The following is a 6,939-nucleotide window of genomic DNA, read 5'->3' as shown; positions in this document are numbered from 1 at the left end:
GGCTGCTCTTATCGGAAACTCATTCTACTGATTCAAACTCCAACCATAGATAGACTGAGACCAGACACCAGAGAATCTGAGAGCAGCCAGCCCAGCAGAGAGGAGACAGACATAGAAAAAAAACAACACGAAAAACTCCAAAATAAAAGCAGAGGATTTTTCGAGTTCTGGTGAACACAGAAAGGGGAAGGGCGGAGATCAGGCCTTGAGGCGCATATGCAAATCCCGAAGCAAGGCTGATCTCTCTGCCCTGTGAACCTTTCCTTAATGGCCCTGGTTGCTTTGTCTATTAGCATTTCAATAACCCATTAGATCTCTGAGGAGGGCCGTTTTTTTTTTTTTTAAATCCTTTTTGCTTTTTCTAAAACAATTACTCTAAGAAGCTCAATACAGAAAGCTTCAAAGAATTGCAATTTGGGCACGTCAAGTCAAGAGCAGAACTAAGAGAGCTCTGAGACAAAAGGCAATAATCCAGTGGCTGAGAAAATTCACTAAACAACACAACTTCCCAAGAAAAGGGGGGTGTCCGCTCACAGCCACCATCCTGGTGGACAGGAAACACTCCTGCCCATCGCCAGCCCCATAGCCCAGAGCTGCCCCAGACAACCCAGTGTGACGGAAGTGCTTCAAATAACAGGCACACACCACAAAACTGGGCGTGGACATCAGCCTTCCCTGCAACCTCAGCTGAATGTCCCAGAGCTGGGAAGGGGGAGCAGTGTGAATTAACAGAGCCCCATTCAGCCATCATTTGAGCAGACTGGGAGCCTCCCAACACAGCCCAGCAGCCCAGAACTGCCCTGGGGGGACGGCACTCACCTGTGACATAGCACAGTCATCCCTCAACAGAGGACCCGGGGTGCACAGCCTGGAAGAGGGGCCCACTTGCAAGTCTCAGGAGCCATACGCCAATACCAAAGACTTGTGGGTCAGTGGCAGAGACAAACTGTGGCAGGACTGAACTGAAGGATTAGACTATTGCAGCAGCTTTAAAACTCTAGGATCATCAGGGAGATTTCATTGTTAGGGCCACCCCCCCTCCCCGACTGCCCAGAAACACGCCCCACATACAGGGCAGGCAACACCAACTACACACGCAAGCTTGGTACACCAATTGGGCCCCACAAGACTCACTCCCCCACTCACCAAAAAGGCTAAGCAAGGGAGATCTGGCTTGTGGAGAACAGGTGGCTCGTGGACGCCACCTGCTGGTTAGTTAGAGAAAGTGTACTCCACGAAGCTGTAGATCTGATAAATTAGAGATAAGGACTTCAACTGGTCTACAAACCCTAAAAGAACCCTATCAAGTTCAGCAAATGCCACGAAGCCAAAAACAACAGAAAATTATAAAGCATATGAAAAAACCAGAAGATATGGATAACCCAAGCCCAAGCACCCAAATCAAAAGACCAGAAGAGACACACCACCTAGAGCAGCTACTCAAAGAACTAAAGATGAACAATGAGACCCTAGTACGGGATATGAAGGAAATCAAGAAGACCCTAGAAGAGCATAAAGAAGACATTGCAAGACTAAATAAAAAAATGGATGATCTTATGGAAATTAAAGAAACTGTTGACCAAATTAAAAAGATTCTGGACACTCATAGTACAAGACTAGAGGAAGTTGAACAACGAATCAGTGACCTGGAAGATGACAGAATGGAAAATGAAAGCATAAAAGAAAGAATGGGGAAAAAAATTGAAAAACTCGAAATGGACCTCAAGGATATGATAGATAATATGAAACGTCCGAATATAAGACTCATTGGTGTCCCAGAAGGGGAAGAAAAGGGTAAAGGTCTAGGAAGAGTATTCAAGGAAATTGTTGGGGAAAACTTCCCAAATCTTCTAAACAACATAAATACACAAATCATAAATGCTCAGCGAACTCCAAATAGAATAAATCCAAAAAAACCCACTCCGAGACATATACTGATCACACTGTCAAACATAGAAGAGAAGGAGCAAGTTCTGAAAGCAGCAAGAGAAAAGCAATTCACCACATACAAAGGAAACAGCATAAGACTAAGTAGTGACTACTCAGCAGCCACCATGGAGGCAAGAAGGCAGTGGCACGATATATTTAAAATTCTGAGTGAGAGGAATTTCCAGCCAAGAATACTTTATCCAGCAAAGCTCTCCTTCAAATTTGAGGGAGAGCTTAAATTTTTCACAGACAAAGAAATGCTGAGAGAATTTGCTAACAAGAGACCTGCCCTACTGGAGATACTAAAGGGAGCCCTACAGACAGAGAAACAAAGACAGGACAGAGAGACCTGGAGAAAGGTTCAGTACTAAAGAGATTCGGTATGGGTACAATAAAGGATATTAATAGAGAGAGGGAAAAATATGGCAAACATAATCCAAAGGATAAGATGGCCGATTCAAGAAATGCCTTCACGGTTTTAACGTTGAATGTAAATGGATTAAACTCCCCAATTAAAAGATATAGATTCGCAGAATGGATCAAAAAAAATGAACCATCAATATGTTGCATACAAGAGACTCATCTTAGACACAGGGACACAAAGAAACTGAAAGTGAAAGGATGGAAAAAAATATTTCATGCAAGCTACAGCCAAAAGAAAGCAGGTGTAGCAATATTAATCTCAGATAAAATAGACTTCAAATGCAGGGATGTTTTGAGAGACAAAGAAGGCCACTACATACTAATAAAAGGGGCAATTCAGCAAGAAGAAATAACAATCGTAAATGTCTATGCACCCAATCAAGGTGCCACAAAATACATGAGAGAAACATTGGCAAAACTAAAGGAAGCAATTGATGTTTCCACAATAATTGTGGGAGACTTCAACACATCACTCTCTCCTATAGATAGATCAACCAGACAGACGACCAATAAGGAAATTGAAAACCTAAACAATCTGATAAATGAATTAGATTTAACAGACATCTACAGGACATTACATCCCAAATCACCAGGATACACATACTTTTCTAGTGCTCACGGAACTTTCTCCAGAATAGATCATATGCTGGGACATAAAACAAGCCTCAATAAATTTAAAAAGATTGAAATTATTCAAAGCACATTCTCTGACCACAATGGAATACAATTAGAAGTCAATAACCATCAGAGACTTAGAAAATTCACAAATACCTGGAGGTTAAACAACACACTCCTAAACAATCAGTGGGTTAAAGAAGAAATAGCAAGAGAAATTGCTAAATATATAGAGACGAATGAAAATGAGAACACAACATACCAAAACCTATGGGATGCAGCAAAAGCAGTGCTAAGGGGGAAATTTATAGCACTAAACGCATATATTAAAAAGGAAGAAAGAGCCAAAATCAAAGAACTAATGGATCAACTGAAGAAGCTAGAAAATGAACAGCAAACCAATCCTAAACCAAGTAGAAGAAAAGAAATAACAAGGATTAAAGCAGAAATAAATGACATAGAGAACAAAAAAACAATAGAAAGGATAAATATCACCAAAAGTTGGTTCTTTGAGAAGATCAACAAGATTGACAAGCCCCTAGCTAGACTGACAAAATCAAAAAGAGAGAAGACCCATATAAACAAAATAATGAATGAAAAAGGTAACATAACTGCAGATCCTGAAGAAATTAAAAAAATTATAAGAGGATATTATGAACAACTGTATGGCAACAAACTGGATAATGTAGAAGAAATGGACAATTTCCTGGAAACATATGAACAACCTAGACTGACCAGAGAAGAAATAGAAGACCTCAACCAACCCATCACAAGCAAAGAGATCCAATCAGTCATCAAAAATCTTCCCACAAATAAATGCCCAGGGCCAGATGGCTTCACAGGGGAATTCTACCAAACTTTCCAGAAAGAACTGACACCAATCTTACTCAAACTCTTTCAAAACATTGAAAAAAATGGAACACTACCTAACTCATTTTATGAAGCTAACATCAATCTAATACCAAAACCAGGCAAAGGTGCTACAAAAAAGGAAAACTACCGGCCAATCTCCCTAATGAATATAGATGCAAAAATCCTCAACAAAATACTTGCAAATCGAATCCAAAGACACATTAAAAAAATCATACACCATGACCAAGTGGGGTTCATTCCAGGCATGCAAGGATGGTTCAACATAAGAAAAACAATCAATGTATTACAACACATTAAAAACTCGAAAGGGAGAAATCAATTGATCATCTCAATAGATGCTGAAAAAGCATTTGACAAAATCCAACATCCCTTTTTGATAAAAACACTTCAAAAGGTAGGAATTGAAGGAAACTTCCTCAACATGATAAAGAGCATATATGAAAAACCCACAGCCAGCATAGTACTCAATGGTGAGAGACTGAAAGCCTTCCCTCTAAGATCAGGAACAAGACAAGGATGCCCGCTGTCACCACTGTTATTCAACATTGTTCTGGAAGTGCTAGCCAGGGCAATCCGGCAAGACAAAGAAATAAAAGGCATCCAAATTGGAAAAGAAGAAGTAAAACTGTCATTGTTTGCAGATGATATGATCTTATATCTAGAAAACCCTGAGAAATCGACGATACACCTACTAGAGCTAATAAACAAATTTAGCAAAGTAGCAGGATACAAGATTAATGCACATAAGTCAGTAATGTTTCTATATGCTAGAAATGAACAAACTGAAGAGACACTCAAGAAAAAGATACCATTTTCAATAGCAACTAAAAAAATCAAGTACCTAGGAATAAACTTAACCAAAGATGTAAAAGACCTATACAAAGAAAACTACATAACTCTACTAAAAGAAATAGAAGGGGACCTTAAAAGATGGAAAAATATTCCATGTTCATGGATAGGAAGGCTAAATGTCATTAAGATGTCAATTCTACCCAAACTCATCTACAGATTCAATGCAATCCCAATCAAAATTCCAACAACCTACTTTGCAGACTTGGAAAAGCTAGTTATCAAATTTATTTGGAAAGGGAAGATGCCTCGAATTGCTAAAGACACTCTAAAAAAGAAAAACGAAGTGGGAGGACTTACACTCCCTGACTTTGAAGCTTATTATAAAGCCACAGTTGCCAAAACAGCATGGTACTGGCACAAAGATAGACATATAGATCAATGGAATCGAATTGAGAATTCAGAGATAGACCCTCAGATCTATGGCCGACTGATCTTTGATAAGGCCCCCAAAGTCACCGAACTGAGCCATAATGGTCTTTTCAACAAATGGGGCTGGGAGAGTTGGATATCCATATCCAAAAGAATGAAAGAGGACCCCTACCTCACCCCCTACACAAAAATTAACTCAAAATGGACCAAAGATCTCAATATAAAAGAAAGTACCATAAGACTCCTAGAAGATAATGTAGGAAAACATCTTCAAGACCTTGTATTAGGAGGCCACTTCCTAGACTTTACACCCAAAGCACAAGCAACAAAAGAGAAAATAGATAAATGGGAACTCCTCAAGCTTAGAAGTTTCTGCACCTCAAAGGAATTTCTCAAAAAGGTAAAGAGGCAGCCAACTCAATGGGAAAAAATTTTTGGAAACCATGTATCTGACAAAAGACTGATATCTTGCATATACAAAGAAATCCTACAACTCAATGACAAGAGTACAGACAGCCCAATTATAAAATGGGCAAAAGATATGAAAAGACAGTTCTCTGAAGAGGAAATACAAATGGCCAAGAAACACATGAAAAAATGTTCAGCTTCACTAGCTATTAGAGAGATGCAAATTAAGACCACAATGAGATACCATCTAACACCGGTTAGAATGGCTGCCATTAAACAAACAGGAAACTACAAATGCTGGAGGGGATGTGGTGAAATTGGAACTCTTATTCATTGTTGGTGGGACTGTATAATGGTTCAGCCACTCTGGAAGTCAGTCTGGCAGTTCCTTAGAAAACTAGATATAGAGCTACCATTCGATCCAGCGATTGCACTTCTCGGTATATACCCGGAAGATCGGAAAGCAGTGACACGAACAGATATCTGCACGCCAATGTTCATAGCAGCATTATTCACAATTGCCAAGAGATGGAAACAACCCAAATGTCCTTCAACAGATGAGTGGATAAATAAAATGTGGTATATACACACGATGGAATACTACGCGGCAGTAAGAAGGAACGATCTGGTGAAACATATGACAACATGGATGAACCTTGAAGACATAATGCTGAGCGAAATAAGCCAGGCACAAAAAGAGAAATATTATATGCTACCACTAATGTGAACTTTGAAAAATGTAAAACAAATGGTTTATAATGTAGAATGTAGGGGAACTAGCAGTAGAGAGCAATTAAGGAAGGGGGAACAATAATCCAAGAAGAACAGATAAGCTATTTAACGTTCTGGGGATGCCCAGAAATGACTATGGTCTGTTAATTTCTGATGGATGTAGTAGGAACAAGTTCACTGAAATGTTGCTATATTATGTAACTTTCTTGGGGTAAAGTAGGAACATGTTGGAAGTTAAGCAGTTATCTTAGGTTAGTTGTCTTTTTCTTACTCCCTTGTTAGGGTCTCTTTGAAATGTTCTTTTATTGTATGTTTGTTTTCTTTTTAACTTTTTTTTTCATACAGTTGATTTAAAAAAGAAGGGAAAATTAAAAAAAAAAAAAAGAAAGAAAAAAGACAAACAAGGAAAAAAAAAAAAAAAAGATGTAGTGCCCCCTTGAGGAGCCTGTGGAGAATGCAGGGGTATTTGCCTACCCCACCTTCATGGTTGCTAACATGACCACAGACATAGGGGACTGGTGGTTTGATGGGTTGAGCCCTCTACCATAAGTTTTACCCTTGGGAAGACGGTTGCTGCAAAGGAGAGGCTAGGCCTCCCTGTATTTGTGCCTAAGAGTCTCCTCCTGAATGCCTCTTTGTTGCTCAGATGTGGCCCTCTCTCTCTGGCTAAGCCAACTTGAAAGGTGAAATCACTGCCCTCCCCCCTACGTGGGATCAGACACCCAGGGAAGTGAATCT

The sequence above is a fragment of the Choloepus didactylus genome, chromosome 7 (assembly GCF_015220235.1).
Source record: "Choloepus didactylus isolate mChoDid1 chromosome 7, mChoDid1.pri, whole genome shotgun sequence".
In the NCBI taxonomy this organism is placed as follows: domain Eukaryota; kingdom Metazoa; phylum Chordata; class Mammalia; order Pilosa; family Megalonychidae; genus Choloepus; species Choloepus didactylus.
Note: the sequence above shows the minus strand (reverse complement) of the source record.